This window comes from Marmota marmota, unplaced genomic scaffold, assembly GCF_001458135.2.
Source record: "Marmota marmota marmota unplaced genomic scaffold, marMar, whole genome shotgun sequence".
In the NCBI taxonomy this organism is placed as follows: Eukaryota; Metazoa; Chordata; class Mammalia; order Rodentia; family Sciuridae; genus Marmota; species Marmota marmota.
This window is the reverse complement of record NW_026000093.1, coordinates 19,131,382-19,156,833: the sequence shown is the minus strand read 5'-3', so window position 1 is coordinate 19,156,833 and position 25,452 is coordinate 19,131,382. Positions and strand designations below refer to the sequence as shown.

General features: G+C 36.7%; 1 long non-coding RNA gene across 2 annotated transcripts in view; it reads right to left on the bottom strand.

The window, feature by feature from the left end:
- LOC125610572 overlaps nt 1-25,347 on the bottom strand; it is a 265,267-nt gene extending 239,920 nt beyond the window's left edge. For both annotated transcript variants that reach the window (XR_007340574.1, XR_007340573.1), the window contains exon 1: nt 24,996-25,347. This is a non-coding gene — a long non-coding RNA (uncharacterized LOC125610572). The remainder of the gene's footprint in view (nt 1-24,995) is intronic.
- Nucleotides 25,348-25,452: the final 105 nt, after the last annotated feature.

Below are 25,452 nucleotides of genomic sequence, written 5' to 3'. Positions count from 1 at the left end.
CCAAAAAAAAAAAAAAAAAAAAAAAAAAAATTCCAGCCTCTATGCATCAGAGATACAATATGAGAAAGGCCAAGTTCATTGACCTTTCTTATTCCTATCTCAGCCCAAAGAACAGTGTCAACCCCAACTACTGCAAAGAACATGGGCAGAATTAGATGTCAAGGGCAGCTGGGACCAAGGGCTAGATCAAGTTCAGGACTCTGACTCTGTTTTTCTTCTTTCCTAGTAATGCATCTCCTGTCTCTTATATAGCCCTACCTTGCCCGCACAGGTCACACCACTTTCTACAACCTCTGGCCTCCAAGAGAGAATACTATCCTTTCATTAGTTCCAATTAAAAAAAAATGGAGGAAGACTCTGATTTGAGTCAGTTTGGGTCATATATCTTTATTCCCAAACTGAGGCTGTGGCTGTGAGACTGGAAACCATGGCTGTCCTAACCTGGAGTAGTTGTGACTACTGAGTCACTGTGGCTAGGAAGAGGAGTCCTCTAAAAATATGGTGGCCCTCACTGGATCTTGTGGTGGAGAACCAAGGGAAGATGCACTTCCCTAATGAGAAGGACAGTGCTTTCACCAGAGGCTTGGAGAAAGTGCTGCTCAGCCTGACAGTATATTTAAATACACAAATATATTCCTCCCAGTTTCACATCACCAGAATAAATGTTCATACAATATGCGAATTATATTTCCTTCCAATTAGTCAGGCTTTTAAAATAAGTAAAGAAATTGAAAAAAATATCTAAAATCCATTGAACACAAATTAGTCTCACCTAGGCAACCCATAAAGGACATGTTTTCATGCAGTTCAATTTAAACTGAGTCTGATCATAATTACCTGGTCTAGAAAGATATAAATCTCATATCTTCCCTGCCCTTTAATCTCATTTACTTCAATTTTCTCTTTTATCAATCTATTTCAACAAGTATCTTCTTCAGTTACCTTGAAAATGTAGAAATCATAGCTGCATTAGAAACTCTATATGATTTTTCATAGATATTACTAATAAATGTGTTTATTTTGAAAAAAGTAAACTGTCTATGATTTCAGGGATGTTTACTCTCTTTTTATTGCAAACGCATTTGATGAATGTAATTGCCACCATGACCATGAGTCGTATCATGAAGAGACTGTTTATAACTGTGAAATTTATCCTCTTCAACTGAATTATGGATTATTCATTTTAAATAAACTCTGCACTATGAAAATTCTTGGAACACAGTTGAGACAAAACAGTCAGTAGGTCTTATTGTTTTGCAAGGGAAGAAGATGATGAGAAAATAATAGGTGTGCATAAAAAGGAAAAGATGGGATGAAAGTTAATTTTATGCATCAACTTGACTAGGCCACAGGATGCCCAGATATCTGATCAAACATTATTTCTGGGTGTGTCCATAACAGATTCTTCAGGGAAATTTGCATTTCAATTGGTGGACTGAGTAAAAGAGATGACCCTCCCAAAGGGACTTCAGCCAATCTGTTAAGGACCAGATAAAACAAGAAGACAGAAAGAGGTCAGATTCTTCCTCTCTGTCTCTCCCACCCTTGGAACTGACACATCTTCATCTGGACTGAGACTTACACCATCAGGGCTGCAGGTTCTCAAGACTATAGACATAAACTGGGATTCTGGGATTTAAACTCTGCCTTCCCTGTGTCCCCAGCTTGCAGATGGAAGATGAAGCCGATTTTTTATTCTAAATCTCATTTTAATTCCCACTTACATGTGTGTGTACACACACCACACATATATAAGTGTGTGCACATGCATGTGTTTGTATGTGTGTGTTTGTGTGTACACAGTGTGTGCATCTTCTCTGCAGATTCCTTACTAATACATATGGCATTGATGAGCACATTTTAATATAAAGGACTAAATTAGGTTTGTGTTACTGTTATTGTTCTCAACCAGTAAGACTCAGAACTAGAAAGTGTTGGTTAAGTGCCTTCCTAAAAACAAATGTGAAGAAAAATAGGAAAGCCACATTTTACTTCACATCTGGTTTTTTTGTTTGCTTACATATCAAGGGAGTTTTTAAATTATTGTTTTGAATAGCAAGTGCTCATTTGCACACCTCTCTAATCTTAATTTTCTGATTTTCTCAGGGATGAGTGGAGGAGTTAGGAACATCTGTGAACACGGAATGTAAACCTCACTTTCCACATTATGGGCCAACTTCCCTTCCATTACAATTCTATCTCAAGATCAAGGTCATGCAAGAAAACCAGCAGGTGTGATTCTTCCTAGCTGATCAACTCGCTTTGTTTTTCTATTTTTATGCTCTCTTGAGTACCATGTAATTAACTTCCATAATGGCTCTAAAACTACTAGGTAAATATATTTAACAAGCTCCCATCCATGTGGATAGAAAGGAAATATGATGACTATGAGATTTGCTCCTAGGAAATGCAATAATACTCATGGTAGAAAAGTCAGGCTATTTATTACACATTCAAAGCCAGCCTGGTCCTCTCCTTCCATAGGAAACCATGACTGTAACAGTGGAGCATGAAGCTGCTGAGGCACTCTGAGAAGCCCAGAGGGATGGTTTACATGGCATAAGGACCAGAACACAAAGTGCTCATGGCCCTCACCCTTCATGCTTCTACTGCCAGTAGAAGCAGGAGGATAAGACCAAACCAAACACTTGGTTCAACCAGCAAGCAATTATTGAACACCTATTACATGACATAACTGGTTTAGGCACTATCAGTGCAATTTCTGAAAAACCCTCCAGTATCTTCCCACCTCACTCAAAGAACTTATACAAATACCTAGACAGAGCTTTCTTCCATCCCTCACTCCACTCCAGGTATAATGATGTCCTTTCTTTTTCCTCCAAAACACTTTGTTTGCTCCCCACTTAGAACTTTACCTAACATGATTTACTCTACCTGGGAAGCCCTCACCTCAGATTCCTGCATGGCTTCACCTAGATTTCCAACAGCAAAGATTTTTTTTTTTTTAATCTCCAGTTTTCTAGTCCAGGACCTGATCCTCTTTGCCATAGCCACCCTAGAAGCACAGTCCAAAGTTAAGTTGGGATGGGGTGAAGAAATGTGTTATAAATGTACATTAGGAGCACATCCATATCCTAACAAGATAGTGGGCTGAGGGAGGCTTGAACCAAGGAGGAGATGCTGTTTTAGTCACCTTTTTCATTGCTGTGACCAAAAGACCTAACAAGAACAGCATAGAGAGGAAAAGTTTAATTTGGCTCTTAGTTTCAAAGGTTCAGTCCAGGGTCAGCCAACTCCATAGCTATGGGCCCAAGGTGAGGCAGAACATGGCAGAAATGATGTGGCAGAGGAAAGCAGCTTAGGACAATGGCAACTAAGAAGAATAGAAGAAAATTTTGTCCCGCTTACCAGGAACAAAATATAAACCTCAAAGACACACCTCCAGTGACCTACTTCCTCTAGCCCTATCCATTCGTGTACAGTTACCACCCAGTTAATCCATATCGGTGGATTAATACTACACTGATCAGGTTTATTTCTAATAATTTAATCATTTCATGAACACCTGGACATTCTTGCATTATCTCATGCATGATCCTTTGGGGGACACTTCATACCTAGACCATAACAGATGTCTACCATGTGAGGGAGGCTCCTGGACTTAGACACAGATCCTGTGTTTGTTGGCAAGGGATAAAATACACTTGCAGTTGCTGTGTTACAAACTAAAAATATGTTTTGATTATAAATATGCTCTTTTCTAATTGATTAGAAAATATCTGTATACAACCCAGGATTGCTTCTACAGAAAAGAAACCACTTTGCCTCTTATCTACTTTGTCCAGTGTGAACCCCATGGTGCTATGAACTTAGCGCTTGTTTGAGTTTAGCGCATAACATTTTCATTAGAATCCTTGTAATAGACTGGCATAAGGTCTTCTTTGAGTTACATCCTAAAAGAAGAGCTCTATGTCACAGTATGAGTAAAACTGACATAAACAAAACATTGATTTCGCACACATGGCAGATTTTTAAATTTAACGTTGTTTTCTTGATTCTATGGAGCAGATTCCCATGTATTCATCTTTTAGAGTCTGTAAACAAGTCAAGATGGCGCCTGGCAAAATGCCAGAGGGAGAGGTTTGTGAAGTAACGCCAGCGAGCCATTGAGTGTGGAGATTCCTTATTGGTTGACTGCTGTATCGAGTTTATGTTCATTAAGATAAGCTGTGTGGAATGTATAAATACCTCTGTTATCCTACAATAAACGGCTCCCACTCCTGCTGTATCAATCTACACAAGTTGCTCGTCACCCCCCGATTATTTTGCTGCAGCCGGCCAGCGGCATTCATCAATCAATATTTAATTGCATCTTATTGTGTTTCTGATGCAAAGTGGAATTGCTCCCTACTCAAACCTGTGTACCGGCTTTGTTGGGTAAGGCAAGACTATTTCGTTTAATGTTAACCAATTGCTTTTTGGAATCACTAATTCTCCCTGGTTAATGTTTTTCAGTCTCTATGAGTTAAAACTTGTATCTTGCAAGTGGCAGAAACACCATCTAAAGCAATAGCTTCACAGCAGTTAGGTAAGTGTATTAAAAACCTGGAGACACAACAATAAAGAGGCCCAAATACACCAAGGCTTCAGACACACCTGGAAACAGAGCTTTGCACCCCCTGAAGCTCTTCATCTGCCATCTGTGCTCTTCTCAACCTGAGCATGCTCCTCTCTCTCTCAGCTTCTTCCACTTATTGAAAATACAACAGATTCTGTATCTTGTATCTTACAGCTATTCACCATCTGGACACTCTAGATTCTTTCCTTTGTTCAGTTGGCAAAACTCCCGGAGAAGGATTCTGCGTGGCTGATTTGGAAACCCATTCTAGATCCCAATCTTCTGTGATGAGATTGGAGTCAAAAATAAAATGGCTACTCCATCTGAACTCCATGACTAGAGTGTATAAAAGAGCATTTTCTAGAAGAAGTAGGGCAGTGACCACAGATGTCAAGGGAAAAAGGAGAGCCAGCGAAGGTTGCTGTACAATGGAACCACTGATGCTTCCCCCACAGGCCCATGGGGCACTGTGTACCCTCTCATTAAATTTTTTTTTCACATTATTTCCTCACCATTACACTATTTTAGGCCCTTAGGGTGGTTTTAACTAGATACCTTAAACTGGGTGATTTATAAACAGCAGATGTGTATTTTTTTCACAGTTCTGAAGGCCAGGAAGACTAAAATTGAGATGCCAGCAGATTTAATGTCTGGGAAAGACTCTCTCTAAATCCAAGATGGTGCCCTCACATGGTGGAAGAGGCCAGAGGGCACCCTCATGAGGGCTCTAACCCTGTTCATGAGAATGGAGTCTGACCTAGTCACCTCCTAAAGGCTCCACCTCCTAATACTACCAAATAGGGATTAAGCTTCAAAATATGAATTTCCAGGAGCCAAACATCAAGACCACAGCAGTATCTTTCGCTTAAAGATCCATAAAAGGTTTCTTCAGACTCCAACTAGCCCATTGCCCTCAATAAATGAAGGAACTATTAAGACATCCAATATTTAAATATGTCAGTTTTACTGGAGCATATTTAATCCATGTTTGCCAAATCTCAGCAGAAGTAATTAGAGTGTAGTGGATATGATTGAGTCTAGTGTTCTTCCTTAAACAAGCATCATGAATTATTATTTCTAGGATAGGCATTTAAGATCTGTGCTTCTCTGAGTAAAATTAAACAGAGACAGCATGCCTTCTGTGTCTCAAAGAGCAGGACACAGTGCCTTTGGGTCACATGTTCATTACTCTGATGGTCACCAGGGTTGAGTTTAACTATCATCACATCTTTGGGACTTCATTGGGCCTTTCCTTAATATTACCTTCCTTTGTGACATATTTGTACAATATTCAACCCAAGAAAATTGAAAAGACATACAGGATTGGGTCTTATTCGCCACAAATAAGTCACAAAACAAACTACATTCACATACAGTTGCACACAAACTCTTTCTCTTCACACACACACACACACACACACACACACACATACACCTAACTCTATGCTTCACAATAACTGAATTAAGGTATTTCAGATTAGCTTGGAAGAAAATGACTTTCTAAACAGAATCTTTGAGAACTTTTTTCTGATTTAAAATCATCTGTGAACACACTGAGCTTCTGATAAAGCAACCGTTGATTTTATTCAATATTGTGATTCATCTCTTTGCAGTGCATATGAGAGATATCAAAGTCCAACAATAACTACAGACTTATAGAAGATGGTATAATACACCAACAGAAAAATTGCACTTGCTGTACTACAAATGTCTACTCTTCCAAATACAGTACCTTTCCAAATAATGGCCACAGAACAAAGCAAGGAAAATTCCATCTGTTAATCAATACTCAAAAGAATGCATTCCATTTCCATCTCAACCACAGAAATCCCTCTCTTAAAAGGAGACTCAGCAGCAGCCAGAGCCATCGGTGAGCTCCTTATTGTGATCACTGTGCCCTAGTGCTCTTTGCTCGCAGTTCATTAACCTGTGGATGTGGCACATTTGCTGGGAGCTATACAAAAGAAAGTCTGGCATGGTTCCCACACTATGGGCTTCCAATCAAGAAGAAACAGTGAGACTTCAGTAAAACAAACAAACAAACAAACAAAGGTACAGGGAGAAAAGAAATTCAAACAGGAAATTTAAGCCATGGAGAAAATGGGCACTAAAATTTGAATTTCTTTTCAAGATTAAGTTCTTCACCCAGTATTAGAAAGAACCTGAAATATTTCAGGAAATATAATATTCCAGTGGATCAGAAAGGAAATAGGGAAATGAAAGAAACTATAAATCCTATCTGATCTTGGAGGCAATGTTTTACCCTTCTCTTTATTCTCCATAGTCCCTACCAGAAGAGAAGCAACACAAAACACATAGTAAGCTCACAATAGCTATTAAATAAAAGCAGGAGTGAAATTGTTCTTTAAAGCAATTTGCTTAAATATTTTTTTTCTGAAGCGTACCATGCCAGCTAGATTGACTGTAGCCAAAGAACTGTGTGATCCAGTTAGTTCATTTGTGCTACACAGTGTCATTTACAAGATGGATCAGGGTCAAGGGCATATTAAAGGTTCAGAGAAACACAGATGTATAGAAAACTTCTACATTTGTTTCTCAACCCAGTACTTCATAATCTTTCTGATTTCTGTTTGCTTGCTTGATTGTTTGTTGTATTTTGTTTTCTATAACACCTATTGGCGACCTAAGATTCTATCCTAAGGCACACACTTGGAAATACTGCCTTAGAAAGCTTTAAAAAGCCAAGACAGAGAAATATAAGTGGATTTTAAAAAAATAGGACTTTCAGCTCCAGGAGGTCAGGGATTGTATCTATTTAACTTACTGGTTATATCTCCAGAGCCTAACATAATGGCCAGACACAGAAAATGATCCACAAATATTTGATAAAGAAATGAATAGAGGAAAATAGAGAAAATGTTAGGACAATTTGGTTAACCTTATGGATTCCAATTCTGTTAGCCAAGAAAAGGGAGGCAATTAGTCTGGTATTTGACAGGTTAAGATTGAGGCAACTGTGGAAAATTCAGATGGAAATTTCCAGCAGTTTGATGAGACTCAGATCATACTTGAGGTCTGGGCTGGTTTGATGTTTTAGAAGTCATCAACACAGGATCAGTATCTGCCTTAGTCTGTTAAATTCGATATAATAAATATATCACAGACCAGATGGCTTAAAAAACAACATTTATTTCTTACAGTTCTGGAGGCTGGAAGTCTGCCATTTGAGTGCTAGAACAATTGGGTTCTGGTGAGAATTCTCTTCCTGGTTCTTCACAGGCAGCCATCTTCTCACTATGTTCTCACATGATGGAAAGAGCAATTGAGCCCTTTGGGGTCTCTTTTATAAGGTCACTAATTCCATTTATTAGGGTCAGAATTCATGATCCAATCACCTCCCAAAGACCCCATTTCTAAATATCATATCACTTTTGATTAGGTCTCAACACATGAATTTCAGAGGAACACAAATATTCAAATATATGGGGTCACCCAAAGGAAAAGAAAGGATTAAAGAGACATGCCCAAAGAAAACTTTAAGTAGGTTACCAAGGAGCGGTTAATTCCACACAAAGATTCATCCATTGCTTACCCACCCCGTTCTCCCTCACCCCTACCTCCTTATACTGTTTTCCCTTGTTAAGAAAATGATACACAACCATCTTGCCCCATTGTGCAGAAACCTAAAAATTACCAGCACTTACCAGGCTTCCACCATCAACACTTTGTGACTCCAGCCTGTAATCTGCACTGTTTGATAATGAATGATTAATATCAACAGATGGACTAAATAATACTAAGGAGAACATGACCCAGCCTTTACCTGCCAATCCACAGTAACACAGCTCCCCAGCCACCAAGCTGTGCCGCCAGCCCAATGGTCCCTGCCAAGAAGCAGCAGAGGAGGGAGGAGGCGACAGAATGGCAGCCCAGGTGGGCTATAAAGCACAGGCAGAATCTATCAGAATTTAGGAAAGGAGAAAATAACCAAATCTAGGAGTATTTTGAGTCCAAGATAGAATATAGAAGTGAATCTAACTGCACACCAGAAAGCATGAAAAAGGAAAACATCTTTATCAATAAGCTAAAGATCTCCTAGGTAGCCAAGCCTTTAATTTCCTCTCTTTTGGGAATCATTTCTTGATGGGACAGAATAAGAAATAACCTTTTAACATCCTCAAAAGGAAAAAGTGAAAAGGTGAAGCAACCCATCATAATTTATTGATGAACAATTTTTGACCTGCTTAGGAGGACTAATATTTTAAATGAAACATTGAAGTTAATAATGATGATGCTAAGCACCACTTAAGTTCTGTAGGGTGCTGACCCTTTAGCCTGTTGAGATGTCAGCCAGTCCCAGGCCTTCAAGAATATGCCCTAACTCTATCTTCTTCAAAATGTTAGGCTAGAATAAAACGTCTTTATTTACAAGTAGGCTTTTTTATTGCTTTCAAGTATAGAAAATTCATGGCAGACTATGATGGCAGCCAGGTACATGTAATCCCAGCAGCTCTTGCGGATGAGGCAAGAAGATGGTGAGTTCCAAGTCATCCTCTTAATGGGGCCCTAAACAACTCAGTAAGACCTTATCTCTAAATAAAATAGAAAATAAGGCTGGGGATATACCTCAGTGGTTAAGAGCCCCTGGATTCAATCCTTAATAAATAAAAAAGAAGAAGAAGCCTTGATGACAAATTGAAATATGCCATCCTTAGAAATATAAAATGACCAACTCAATGAAAATTGTGCAATACTGAATGAGAAAACATATTCTTTTGAGTGGCAAGAATAAGGAAGATAGTTATTTGATTATCAAAATGCTTTAACTGTCACACAAAAGAATTTGAGTAAAAACAAAAACAAAAAAAAAACTTGTCATAATTTAGATAGGAGGAATAAACAATAAATAAAGGAGTTTTGTACTCTGGCAGCATATCGCCAGACCTGAATAGAAAGCAACTGGAAATAGGAATTTTAAAAAATCAACCTGTATTTACCTTTATGAATATTGAAGGGCTAGACACAAACATCACTGTATTGACTTTGGCAAAACTCCCATACTTTGTCATGACCATAAAATGATTAAAATTGCAATTGAAATTAAAATTGAAATAGTGCAGACAAAATGAACCAGAAAAATAATACAGAAACTAAGGACCCCAACTTTTCCCTAGAGAAGGTAGAATTGAAAATTATTGCTGTAATGAAAATGGAGAGATAATATTTGGTAATATGTCAAAGAAACTTTTTTTAATTTAAAAAAATAAATTTAAATTAAAATTTTTAATTAAAATTTTTAATTTAAAAACTCAAATTTTTTAATTTAAAAAAAATTTAAAGACTGTTTAGTAGGATAAAAATATCAATGGCTTAGAGAAATTTCCAGGATACAAAACATCTTTTTCGTAGCCATCAAGTATTAATTTGGATTAAGAAAAAATCAGATGAAGGCATAAATTATTAATCTGAAACTGTGTTTTAAAAATTAAGACAAGCAGGTCTGGGGATGTGACTCAGTGATTGAGTGTTTGCCTAGCATGCATTAAACTCTGGGTTCAATCCCCAACACTACAAAAAGAAAAATAAAATAATTAAGTCAAGCAAAGATTCAAGCAATCCAGGAGTATTAATTCACTTCCTACACTGAGTAATTTTTTCTAATGCAATTATTTTCTCCTCATAGAATCAGCCTTGTGCGAGGCCAGTCTATACTAGCAGAATCACTGTCCACACCATTTTGTTTCAAAGGTACATTAAAACCCATCTGCCAAAATAAAGTCCTATTCACCTGCCAGCTCTCCAATTCTCTCTGGCTTGCAATTCTTTCTTTAGGGTCACTCCATGAACTCATTGGCTTTATGGAGGCATTTGAGATCATCTTACCTATGTAACTCCAGAAAAAGAACTAAGTGTACACAAGGGAGTATTTTAAGCAAGGCCAATGATGGCTGGGTGCAGTTTGTCTCATCTATGGTGGTTAACAATCTGAATGTTGTGTGTCTGGAGATAAAATCCCTCTCTGGTCATTTTATGCTACTTATCTCCCATACACTAGCAGTTTCTCCACCCCTCGGTAACTATGACACACTCTCTCCTCTCCTCAAATCTCTAATACAGAACATGCTTCAGAGATTGTCTAGATTTTAAAATTGGCTGTGGAAAATTCCAGACTTTTTCACCCAGACAAATCTATGTCAGACAATTTGACTACCCCTATTATATCATCAGACAATGCTGACGTTTTATATCCCCCCTGGAGAGGTGATTTGTAAGAACTCTATCACTGTTATTTAGAAGGTATAGTCTTCACCTAGTTTTACAAATGCACCACTTTACTGAACCTATAAAGAAATGGTTTGAACGTCCAACTCATCACTAGCTAACAGCAGGAAACACAATGGTAGTCAAATAGAGATCTCATACATCTCTACAAACACAATTGAAAGCTCTGGTCACTTCTTAGAATGTCATTATAATATATTTACTGCCACAGAAGAATTATCTGAGAATTGGTTATGACAAATCAAACCTGTAACATCAAATTGTACAGATTCCCATATTAGATAAACCTTCCTATCTTTAATTAGGGCAAAGTAAGAACTATTTAAAATTGCCCCATTTCTCCAGTAAAGTTTTTAAACATAGGTGCAAGAATGTTATATATAGACACACACACACACACGAAATCATAGATGTGCCAAGAGAAACAATTTTCTTGGCAATTGAACATAAAGAATTCATCCTGAAAATTATATCTGTAGAAAGTAAAATTGTATCTGATATAGATAGCATAAGTGAAATCCTGTGAATTGCTTTGTAAATTGCACACATAGGAAAATGAAAGAAAAGGCATAGGATTATTTCCTAGCAAGGTAAATGTGTAAACATCAGTAATAAATGAAGATAGGAATGGAAACCTCACAAATAAATATGTGCAATAAAACTATAAAAAAATAGCTTTAGGTAAACTAAATCACATGGTCATAAAATTGAATTTTACCGTTAAGAAAAACTTCTTTCCTAAATTTGTAGCAATAAATGTAATAAGATGCAGAAGAAAGTTAAAGTGAAAGTAACTAAATCCAGATCTTTGAGAAATGTGAGTAATCTAACTTTCAATTTAAAAAAAATTAGTATTTACTGACTAGTTCCAATTTTATATCTTGAAAAGAGAAAGGGGTAACTTTACAATGTACAGGTTACCAATTCTAAAGGAACTTATCCACATGGAAATACTTAAAAATCTTTGCAACAGGAGAGGCAATTACTTATTTTAAATTTTATCTTTAACTCATTCTCATAATTCTCCTTTTTCCTATATTGAGAAGAAATATCTGTACAAAACCTACTGACTTAATGTTAGCAGGCCAGCATTCCCAATATTTCATTTTAAATGCTTTTTATAATTCATAGTAAATCAATAGATGTTGGCCAACAATACTCCATCAATATATTTGATGAAAAGTTCCAGGAAACTGGCGTGGTAACTCAACATGCTTGGTTACCATGCGCAGATCAGGACAGAGAGAAGTGTTCTCTGTATTTAAGACTCCACAAGTTGTATCACATGCCTTTTCCTACTTAATGCAAAAACTAAATAAAGTGATTCATTTGCTTCAGAGATTAAGGGAACTTCTATTTTTTAATTCCAAGGTTTATATATTCTTTGCTATTCTCTCTAGTGGGTTGGTTACAAGTCAACAAAATGGATAAAACTTAAAAGTAAGCAACATAGTTGTCACTGTAAAACCAATAGCTACTTACTCTGATACTTAATGGGAGCAAGATATTTATACATAAAGCTGTTTACATACCTATTATTTGGGTAAGAAATCATTGGGTTGGGGGGCAAGAAAAAGACTTTCTATTGATTTTTCTCTTTCACATTCACCAGGGTGAAGGCCCCTAAGGTAAATGGACCATTGTTTTTCCTTGGCCTCTGGAAATAGCTTCCTAGGAAACAAAAGATAGAGAAAGAAAGACCTCTGGAGTAGCTGATGGTTTACAGCTCTTAGCAAGTGACACCTAAGCCCAAAGGGTAACTTCGCAGACTTTGTGGATTTTGTGGAGCAGGGAACCAAGAACAACAAAGAGAATGCCAATAGAGAATCAACAGGAACTTAGAGGCTGGAACTTAGAGGCCTTTACCCTTCACTGAAGTAATAGCTAATCCATATGGGAAGCGATTCACCCAAGCAAGATGAAAACAAATGAGAAAGTAATGCACACTGGGGTCATTTTTGTAACAGGCTCCAATGGTATACATAAGAGAATTTATACTTTTATAAGCAGCAAAGGAATTCTTTCTGTAATTGTATGGCTTACTGAAAGAAATATGATCCACAGCATTAGCAAGAGAAAAATAACCTGCAACCAGATCAGATACAATAATGTAATGAAACATTTCTTACAGTCGTAGACAATTAACAAATATTAATTCTCTCCACGCCGAGATGAAAGATAGAGTTGAGAGTTGACACAGGTTTCAGGACAGTTTATTCAGTCCTTACTCATTTGTTATCATTATTCTATTCATCTAAATCATACTTTTAAAATAAAATCCTAGAAGAAGTATAGGTATCTCTTTCACAATTCAATTTGTGGCAGATTAAAAGCCTTTGCCAATTATAATGAAGAACTCCTAGAAAATAAGTCAACATGTACTGAAGATGATATATGACAAAGGAGACTCAGGATTACTGTTGATGTCACATGAAGATGATCATTCATTTGGCCATTCATTCATTTATTCAACAGGAATACATTTATTACACACCCATGATAGACTAGTAGAAACTAAAAGGTAAGAATATGGACCACATAATGAGATAAAATATATGTAAAAATCCTTTGAAAAGTACAAAATGCCATAGAAATGTCAAGGTTGATGATGATGGTGATGTAATCAGAGCCCATTGGGGGAAAGCAACACAGTCTCTTTAAATAAAGGGAAATCATGTCTGTCTAGGATAGAAAAGAGATCATTTATTATCATAAAATTATTTAGATTTTCAAATAGGTAGTGACAGATTCTGTACTTACATTTTGAATCAGTTAACATAGAATTATGGGACATACTTTAAGAAATAAGTAAAAAAGAAGGCATATCTTGGTATCAAGAAGCATTAATTAGAATCATCTTATTGAATAGTTTCATGAATCACTCAAAAGAGACTTCTCAGCAAAGCCTTCCAATTTTCAGACAATTCTCAACTTCCAGGCACCTAAATAACAATCTGTCTGGCATCTGTTAGGTCTCATGAGCCTGTGGCATGAAAATTGACAAACAAGTTCAATTATCCAGAATTAGAGGGATGTGTAACAGGAAAATCACAAAACAATGGTTTTGATGGGATCTGGTAGAAAAACAGAAAAGAACCTGTTGTGACATTATTGTCATTGCCTGTTTGTTCATGAGCTTGGTAGTGCTGTTCATACTGTCCGCTCTCCGATTGCATTACATACATTGTGGTTTTGACAGCTGTCATCAAAATGTTTTAGAACATTTTCAGTTTGACGTTGAAATGAAAGGTTATTGTGACTAGAGAAAAGACCTGGAAACAATGGAGAACTCCACGAGTTGATATTAATAAAGCAAATATTTGTCACTGCAGGAATCAGTACAGTCCTGGAGTTTCTCTCAAAGCACGAACAAAATGCATCTTACAACGTAAGAAAGGAAGATGCTCACAAATGGCTGAAGTTAAAACATGTCTTGTTACTTAAGATGGTGCAAAAAGCTGGCTTATCACACACCACATAGTGCTACTGAGGCAGAACACACAGCCAAACCCTTCGAATACAATAAAGAACTTTAGTACAAAAATAGACAAAAGAAGTCTAATGTTTTCATTACCCAGGGTTATTAACAAGACATTGATTCATTGTTTAATTGGCAGCTTTTTTCCTCTTATAGAAAATTATGATGTTTCTTACAGTCATTAAGTTATTAGATCAAATAAAATGCAGTTAGTGAAATTTGGAGGTGGGCGAACAGCATGTGAAGTGTTGAACTTTGTTGTTGTTGTTGTTCTACAAATAGTGAGAAGCCCTGAAACATTTCCAACAAGCAAGGATGGGGTTAGGGTGGAATTCGGGGGGGAACCGATTACATATTTAAGGCTCCCTCTGAATTCATTGTGAAAAACTAGCCCAATTGGGCCCTGAGCAGATGGCCTGCTTGCTGGACAGAAATGTGAGACTCTAAGCTAGATACAGTAGCTAGGACTTGGGAGGTGACAGGCAGTGAGCAGAAGAGTAGGCATTGTCTAGAGATATTTTAAATTATTTTAATAAGTCAATGCATCACAGCTTCTTAAACTCTTGTTTTTTTCCAGTTTTGAGGACCTGGCTAGAGACCAGTCAATTCCCTTTCTTGAGAAGCCAACTAAATCCACTTTTTCCCAACTACCTTCCTCACTGGAGTCTCAAACACCTACATGATCACCCCACAGCCAGGTACCAGATAACCAACAATAACCCTTATGCCTAAAGTCTTCTGGAAAGTAGACCTCAAAGTAGCTAATCCTGAAACTGCTTACCCTGCCTCACCCACTTCTTCCCACCAAATCACAATCAAGTCTTTGCCCATGTTTTCCCCTCTCTTCCTCTGCCTCTAGCCTGATCTTCATGCTTGTCCATGTAACCTCCATGGTCTGCCAGGCCATGTTGTCCCTAGGGAACCACGAGTATAATAAAACTACAAAACTCTTTCTTGTTTCTATCTCTTGATCTGCATTTGGCCTCACACCTCAACCAACTTAATATGGTTAGAAACAGTATTGTTCCACTAAAATCCAAAAGGTAAATATGAATTTAGTTCAGTCTCAATTAACCAAATCTTTGGATGATAGAGAGGAAAGGATAGTATAATCTCAATGTTGCCACACAGAGACAAAATTCAATGAAAACTCACAAAGGAGAGAACAAAAAGCAAGCTATAATGTCTTTTTCTAACAAATCTGCAGACAAGTAGTAGAATTGTTTGATCTGATTTTTTATTTCATTTTACTTCTCCTGTCCATCATCCAGCAGAAATGCTAAAGAACAATGAACAATTACTTGTTCAGAAAGCAAGCAGAGAAGGAAGGAGGAGGAATAAAAGGCCTGTTTAATCTTAAAATTAGATAAGTAATATTTGAATAATTGTGCTGTGACTAGAATAATAGCATAGTTTCTGCCCATAGCATACCCTTGATAAATGTTTGCTCTAATAAATCAAAAAATGACAGGATTTTTTAATTGCAAAAATGTCATTAAATTAATATTAATTATAGGAGCAAAAGCTCATATAAATTATATAATTCAAAAACATGTTACATTCAAGAAAACAATACATTGTCCTTTGACATGTGTTTATCTGTCAAGAATCCTCAAGTTGAGTTCACAGTTTAGTCCAATTGCCTTTCCAGATCGACATATATCCATGTTTATATATTTCAGTTAATTTGCACATACTCATTTGGGACCTGCTGTGGTTTGGGTGTGGTTGCTCCTAAGATACATGTGTTGGAGGCTTGGTCTCCAGTGTGACAGTGTTGAGGTGGGGGGACCTTTAAAAGGAGGGTCCCCATGAGAGTTCATTGGGTCACTGCACACTCTGCTTGTGCAAGGGATTAGAACAGTACCCTTGGGACTCTTAGTTCTCATGAGAGGAGACTGTTACAAGGGTGAGTGTGACACCTAAGTCACTTTCTGGCTTCCTATGCAGATGATGACATCCACCACTAGGTTCTTACCAAAGGCTCAACACATGGGGTTGCCCAATTTCAAACTTTCAACCTCCAAAAACATTGAACTAAGTAAGTCTTTTTATGTATGAATTAACCAGCTCTGGGTATTTTGTTACAGTGATAGAAAATGGACTGATATAGGGCCTAATTTTTGAACTTGATCATATCTCAAAGTCTAAGGCATTTGCTAAGTATAAACTAAACAACAGCATATGGAGCATATAGCCCATATTTCTAAATCAGTTTGCAATTCTAAGAAATTTTGGTTAGTTCAAAAGAGTTACTTTTGTTGACAGGGATCCAACTGGGGATTAAGATATTATGACATATATACTCTTAACAGATAAATGAGGGAAAAAAAGAGACCAGAGCTAAATAAGAATGTCAAGATGAATTGCACACCATCTTTTAGGAAAAAATTTTTTCTTACCAGTGGGGAACCATCTTTAATGTATATGGCAAGACAGATATAATTTAAGATTTCTAACTAGAGCATCTGTACATGAAATAAAGCATAAAATGAAGAGTTCGTGTTTTGAAAGGGACTAAAAATGGCACAATTAGCCAAATTCCTTTTGGTAAATTTCTAGTAGCTTTTAGTACACAGAGAGTTTGTTCAGGAAGCACTCATGACCCTCACCACATCTGATTATAAAGACTACACTTCATCATAAATGTTAATATTATGTACTCCTGTAAGCTAATAGTATAGATGTCCATCTTTGATTCAGTTATTTAAATGGAATTTACTGTTAATTAGGGCCACATGGTAAGATTTATTTCTCTTAATAAACTTTATATCATTATTCCAAATGAAGAACACCTATAAATATAACATATGGTATAATTATATAATATGTAAGATATTATGCTTATGTAATTATATAATATTTAACGTAGTTATGTTATAATTAACTATATAACTGTAACAATATAAAGTTAACATGACTATAGCTATTATATGCTTTTATATTGTAATTATATTATATATTACACATATTATAATCTCATTATAATATAATAACATATACTTATATAAGTTCCAGATTTTGATTTCCAACCTATTATAATTCACTTTTGTCAATATTTTTTTGAATATGCACAGAACTGAAAACTGGTGCTTCATGGGTTAAACTATTTAGTGTTGCCTAGTTCTTGTCAGATTTCCGCCATTTCATAAAGCCATATTTTCAGTCATAAGCAAGTCTGGTCAAAGAGTACAGACGACTCTATTAAACCAATCATAAAAGTAGCTCAGAGTTCATCTCTACTGATAATGATGGCATCATCTAGCACAGAAAACTCTCACCATCAATTCCTCACCCTCCCACACCCCAAAAACTTTTCAAGAGATAAATATGATCAAACCCTGCTTTAAAACACTGACAGGTTTTCCACTGCTCTTCAGAGGAAACCACCATGCTTATCTTGACCAAATGTTCTTACAGTCCCTGTTCCTGAGCCTCACTGTCTACAATTTGTCCCTATTTCCTTCTGGCCAATTCTCCTCCTTTCCTTCACAGCTTTCTTATTCCATCTCAGCCAGACAGTCTCTGTGCTCCTCATCCCAAGCCCCTCTCTTTTGTCTTCCCAAATTCCTGCTCTTTCACCTGGAAATCCAGAGTTCCTACTTGAAGTCCAAAGAATCATATGATTAGAGGGTTAATATTTATTTCCCTAAGTAGGCTGTAATACCATGAAAGTAGATCTCAATATCTCTCTCTCTCTCTCTCTCTCTCTCTCTCTCTCTCTCTCTCTCCCCCCTTCCTCCCCCTGTCCTCTATGTGTAAGATTAAACAAAATTTTAAGGATTTACCAGAAACTTAATAGATATTTGTCAAACAAATGCATGAATGAATGTCCACAGTCTCTTTTGATCATGATTACATCCTGTTGCTCTATGAGCGTATGTTCTTGGGTATTCTTTCAGGGCACAATTTGTAACACTCGTCAATGCTGCAAAAGACTTCTTGCCCCTTCTCTCACCAGCCCTATTTCTCACCACTCCACATACCCACCACTCTCTCCTCACTAGCATACCAGTTCTGCATCAACTTTCGGTGCACAGTCCATCTACCTACAATTCTCTCCTCTGAACTTCACTACCACTACACTGTCTTCACTTGGTCATTTTTCACTTATTCTTAAGGCCTAATATGAAATGTCCCTCCTGAGAAAAACATTCTTATGCAATCCAAGTCCTACTCTAGTGGTTTCTATGCAATGTTGTACATATACTTACTTGATCACTTGTCAAATGTTATTTGAGTTTATTTCCAAGTATAATTTTAGCTAGTTGAGGGCTAAAAATACATCTTAACTTTCATAAGAAATACTTGGTGACTTTTCAATAATATAAAAATAGCTTTTAATAGGACCTTTAAAAATATTTGCAAGTATGTTCTCATAGTCTATTAATACTAAAATGTAAAACACATCCGGTAATTCAGCATAAAATTTAAAACATTGAACAAAACTGGAACCATTTTCTTTTACTGGGGAAGGGAGTGGTGCTTGGGATCAAGCCCAGGGCTTTCTTTGCACATGTCAAGCAAATACACTACCTCTGGACTATATCCTCAGCCCAAAACTGGGACTATTTTAAATGGCATTTTATTTTATTTGTGAGGAAATAACACAAAAGGCACAGTGTCGACATTAACATAGTCAATCAAGCAAGTGTCAGGATCATCTGTCAATGACTATCAGTGATCAAAAGTATGTCAATGTATAAGGACTGAAGTGGTTCCTTTTATGTCTCCAAAAATCACATCATCTATGAAATAATGCCACACAAGTTGGCATAAACCCAAGTTAACTCTCCCGTGATTCTTCTGTTTCTTTGTTAAAAAAACTTAAGAATGATTCAGAGTACTTGTTTTTCATAGTTTTCCAATAAAGCCTGAAGAATGATGCTCATATTTTGGATTTCTTGGCCAATTTAAGTGTTTGTGTCCAAAAAAAATTTTAAAGTTATCAGCAAAGTTGTTAATGCAATCAATCAAGACTGTATTATTTATTTTTCCAAAATGCGTGAACCATAGATCTAAAAGAGAGTTTTGCTCCAATAGCTCAAATGTGTTATTAATAAAAAGAATCGTAGTTACTCTACAAGATGCTGCATGGGGGAAAGCTTTCATCCTGGATTTTCCTGGCTAATTCAGGAGACAGTCTTTTGCACAGGAGGACTCTGCAGTGACAGGAGTGTGATGACAGCTCAGGTCCAGCTAAAGGAAAACTGTCCCATTCCCCTTGCCTAGAGTTTTTCCTGACACAGATTATGTCTGTCCTTCCTGCCATTAGGAAAAGAGAAACTTCATAACCAGCCAAAACCAAAAACAAAGAGAGATATGATACTCAATGAGGACCTCTGAAGTATTGCAAACACTGACAAAATGGTTAAAATGGTGAAATAAAAAGTAAAATGCAATGATATAATTCTTAAATATCATAAATATTTTAAATAGGGAAACAAAATTGTAAAGTGCTTTCAGGTTTAAAATAAATATTAATGGAATTTAAAATAAGGGTTGTCAAATGAGAAAATATGCAGGAGCCACCTTGCAGGTAGGTACTGGCAAGTAATGGTTTCTGACCAACAAGAGCTGTGGAGATCTTCTGGAAGGCTGCTTAAAATGGTTAATCTGCTGGGGAGATGGGGTGGTGTGCCCATTTTTAACCTTGAAAATTTAATCCTTTTCCATAAGTAGTCCAGCCAAGTGGTGTGATAAGACACAGAACATTGTGCATTCAAAAGCCTGGACCATGGTCATTGATGACATATGGCTGCCCTTCCTGCCCTCAAAGACTACCCTCAGGTCTTTGATATGAGGAAGAAGTCAGTTCAGCTTCTGTCTTCTTCCAGCCACTGTTATTTGTGATTTCCTGTTTTGCGTCCCTGAACATAATCCTAATGAAAACTGAAAGTCAAGAGAAACTGTATGTGATCAATACTAAAGCTTAAAATGAGCAAAATTCCAAAATTATAAAAGTCATAGCTTAATACAATAAAAATACACAGCCATTCAGATGAAGAAAATAGTACAAAGACAAATTATAGTGTATGAATACTGGTGAATGTAAAATAAAATGTCAAACAGTGATATGACTAAGAAAATTTGACAAAAGGCAATTGTTTAGGTCAAATGCATTCAGTAAACAATATCAAGACCAATCTGGATATTCAACAGGGTTCACATTTCCACTCTAAAGTTTCTTTTTAAAGGGTCTCCATTCATTGAGATTCACTCATAGATAACTTCACATCAAAGGTCATTGTATAATTTCATGCAATTAATTAACTAACAGTTTTATTCCTCCTTCAAAGCAAAAACATGCAACTATCTTTAAGGAAAACAGATATGTTCATAAATACAAATACCCCAAACAAGAATGTATAAGAAATTCACAGAGGGATGACTTCCAGGCACATATTAGAAATTGATATCACATTTTCTTTTAGGGATGCCAATTGCTAATAGCTGTAATTTTTTAATATAAGAAACATTACCTCTTAGCTTAAGAAATCCAAAATTCATTTTGTTCATTATTGGAAGCAAAATAATATATTTGTTAAAAAGTCCCATGTGACATTTTTTTTCTGGCCGTAGTTTGCTTAGAAATTTAGGGTTTAAGAACTCTTTTAAGTAAAATGCAGCCATTGGAATGACTATTCTCTCCATTTTGAAGTCTACAGACTCCCAAGTTTTAAAACAAAAGTGCATTTGTATCGGGAGAGTAAAAAATTGAAGTGAAGCTGAGCTGGAAGTGCTCCCAGGCACCTGGTGAACATATCTGAGGGTACAGAGCTCCCAGTCCCAGAGGACTAGCTCCTTCCTTTTCCCTCATGCAATGTAATGAGCAGAATTGCCATTAAATTCAGGCTCTTTTAAAACATGCCACCTTTTTTCTAAGTCTCTTAGAAATACAATACAAAGAAAAAGGTATCACCAAATTTTGCTGATTAGCATATTTCAAATCAAGATGATCATTTGAAGACAAAGGCACAATCTTTTCTTTATAATGACTCTCTTGTTTGAGATATCATAGCAATTTCCCCAACAGTTTATTATTAAATACGTACACCCATACCATTGTTTGAAAAGAAAAATGTAATTCTGAACATTTCTTACCCATCCTCCAACCTCTTAATTCAGTCTCTCACTTACACAATATTGATGCTCAAGGTTTATTTGGTTCTTATTAGGGAAATAAATCTATAAAGTAAATACACAAATGTGTTTTTCAAGGTGTGTTGAGTCTTAATCCAGGGTGTCTGCGGTTTATAAAACCATTGCATCTCTTCTACATGGGCCCCTCCCAGCTTGCCTCACCCAGGCCTCCTGAACAGGCTACAGGTGCTGTGTGCAACTTATCCCCATGAATTAAACCACAGCAATATGGAGGAATGATCCCCTTCCACTGGCACATCTGGACAAACAGAAGCTGAGGACCAGCAAGGGGAACCGCAGGATAAGACTGGAATAGGAAGGGCAGGGTAAGGACACTGCCAACAGCACAAACAGGTAGCCACCAGTAGAGTCACTCAAAACTTCATTAACTAGAAGTCAAAGTAGTAAAACTCCAAGATAAGTGGAAAGAAAGGGAGCTGATACAAACAGAGCGCTCAAGATTCAGCCAATGCCTTTCCTTTATCTGACTATAGATTGACATGTGTATGCTCTATACAAGTGTGCACACAGTGGGTCATATCTATTGTTTGGGGGAGTAGTGTGCACACAGTGGGTCATATCTATTGTTTGGGGGAGTAATGTGTTCTGTGTGAGTAACTGTTCCCAATAACTCAAGATCAATTTCATAGAGAAGTTGGTTATGTGTGTGTTAAGTGTTAAACACTTAACTTACATGAAACCTTTTAAAAAATGTATCACACTTTGTTGTGTTTTTAAACAAAGTTCACCAAAACAACCTTATCTTTTCTGGGGACGTAGGATGATAGTTGAAATATAGCTAGGCCCTATCTTTAATATTAATATAACCATGCATCCATGGAAGTCTGGGCCCCAAATGCAGATTATTGGATCAGAGGACTGCTGATGTCAGAGAACAAGGTTCCAAAAATAGGGAAAAGGATTTGTTGAATTTTGGTAGAAAAGTAAACAAAGTCGTGGAAGAGAGAGGACAGACAGAGGAAGAGAGTGTGAATGGAAGCCTTTGGGGGGATTGGATGGAAAGGAGGCGAGCAGGCACTGAGCATTTGGAGGACACTCAACAAGGGGATGACAGGTAGCCAGAGCATCAGGTGTGGCATGACCCCTAGTTAGGAGCAGCAGACACGGGGAGAGAATGTCAAAGAGGGTGCAAGACCACCCCTCATGCAGAGGCTTTCCTATATTCATAGAGAGATTTCTTTTGGTATGTGAAAACAAAGTTAACATATTCAGGTTTTAAAATGGTAGGAATGCCTAAGTCTAAGCCAATGTCACCTCCTGGACCAGAAGCAGGTACAGGAAGAAATTAGCTGAAAACAATACAATCCAGTAGTTCTTTTTAGAAGAAATTATTGCTTAATTTGAACTACAGTTTATTAGGAAAAAAAAATCCATTTCCTTCTCAACATACAAAGTCATAATTTTGGCCTTGTAAACAGCGAGGCTGGTAAATGTTGGGGGAGTTCTGGCAGCAAGAACTTACCTTCAATATTTTGATTAGTTCCGCTTGGCTTGCGCAAAATTGCCCACATTAAATAGGGCAATGCCTTCACAGTGACTTAGCAATTATTCTAACATTATATTGGCCCCCAAACTCAGATTTTTTTTACCAAACAAATGTTTTAAAGAGATTATCATTAGATCTGAACAATTTTATTCCCAATAAATGTTATGAATTCAGTGACTCTTAAAACACCGCCTGGCCAGAATCCATAAGCAATAGAATTATTCTTAGGCTCTCTCGGTAGAAATTTTCCCCCGAAGATCACACTAATTCAAGCAGGCATGAAACAAAATAATTCCAGATTGAAAATTGAGGATTTATGTGTGCAAAAATAAGCCCAAATATGGCAACAAGCCTGTTAGAAGTATAATAAAATTGAAATCTGAAAATTCCAGTTAGGAGGAATAAGTTCAAGAGATCTATGGTACATCATAGTGACCATAGTTCATAAAAAATGTATTTTACACTTGAAATTTACTAAAAGAGTAGATTTTACATGTTCTCATCACAAAATCGCAAAGTCTGTAAGGTAATTCATATGCTAATTAGCTTGATTAACCAATCCACAGTGTATACAATATGCCAAAACATCATTTGCTCTGTAAACACATACAATTTTATGTTACTTGATAAAATAAAAATAAATAAAAGAAAATGCAAAGAAATTACAATGAGACATATATACAAGTGGAATAAAACATTAAGAAAGTAAGATAGGCCTGGGATTGTGGCTCAGTGGTAGAGTGCTCGCCTAGCACGTGTGAGGCACTGGGTTCAATCCTCAGCACCATGTAAAGATGAAATAAAGATATTGTGTGTCCACCTACAACTAAAAAATAAATATTAAAAAAAGAATGTAAGATAAAGCCCTATATCCATAAAATTCTGCACACAGTTTCTTACATTTTGTGCTCTATCACTGAAGAACATATAAACTACCTGAGTTTTAGTTAGCTCTTGCTGTGTAACAAACCTTTCTAAAACATGGTGGCAAAAAAAACAAAGACTGATGATTTAACATGATTTTCTGGTGGCCTGGATAAACCATCTACTTCTTTGATGCAAGCTGGTGTCACTCGTAGTCTGTGGGACTCAAGCCAGTTGGAGTCTTTCCCTCCTCAGTCTCTTAAAGAGGCCTCTCCCTCCAGGAGGAGGGTCTCAGCTTCCTTACAACATGGCAACCAGAGTCCTAAAAGTACAACTTCTAGGCCATTCGAGGGCTAGGTCTAGAACCGCACAGTATCACGTCTGTCACATGATACTGGCCAAAGCAAATCCTCCCAATTCAAGGAGAGAGAAAAATAGATTCTACTTTTAGATGAGAAGAAGGACATGAGGGCATAGTGAAGGGAGAAACTGAGAAGCATCTTTGAAAATAATCTTAACACACTGGGTGATATATAATAAGGTTTCATCTTCCTCTAGGTAGGAATAACTTGCTATTGCATGACTTAGGGCAAGTCCTAAGTAAAAAGAACTGCCAATCACTTTGTTCCTACCTAAGAATAGAATGGCAAAAAGCTAGGGTGTTAAAAATAGCACATTATCTACATATATTAAAACCAGTACCCACAGTGCCTTTTTCACTATATTATGGACTTTGGACTAAAACAGAAAAATATTTTTAAAGGCATTATTACTTGCAGAATATAATTACATTTATTAGTATAATCTATAAGTATGCTTACAAGAATTCTTGATTAGCATAGGAAATTATTATATTTATTATATATTTATTAACTATATTATATATTTATTATCTGTTATTATATTTTACTATCAAAAATATAATAAAAGAACTCCAGTAGATAGAGCCATCTACTGACACCCAAACTCAACATGTGGATAACTGAACCCATCTCTGTCTCCTCCCATATTCCTTATGTCATCCTATTTCCTACCCACAGTGTGATAGTTCCTTTCCCATTTGTGTCCATATACTTCACCTCCATTTACATATGAAAATGACCAGGCAATTTTACATGTTTGTAATTTTATATACCCAGTATACAATAAATATACTTTTGTACCATGATCTTTTTACTCACCCTTTTGTTTCCACATTAATCCATGGTATAGTTCTTCATTCATTCATTGTTGTTCATTGTATTACTGTGCAACCAAATGTTTTCTTTTCTCCTGATGGATAGTTCCATTTTTTCATTCTTCTAGACAATGTTGAAATGACATGTCAGTTTTCACATTCGGATGGGCTTGTATGAGAATTATTCTGAGTTGTTGTAGTTTGGATCTAAAAATATCCCATAAAGAGCTCATGTGTTTGGCAAGGTAGCAATGTTCAGAGGTGAAATGAGAGCTGTAAACTCCTCCATGCATTAATCTACTATAATTTGAATGGACCACTGGGTGGTAGGCAGTGGGACTTGGGGGCTGGCACTGGTTGCATGCCCTGGACTATATCTGTACCTGATATCTATCTATCATCTCCCTCTCTTCCTTCTCTCCCTCTCCCTCTCCACCCCCTACCCCCATCTCCCACCCCAC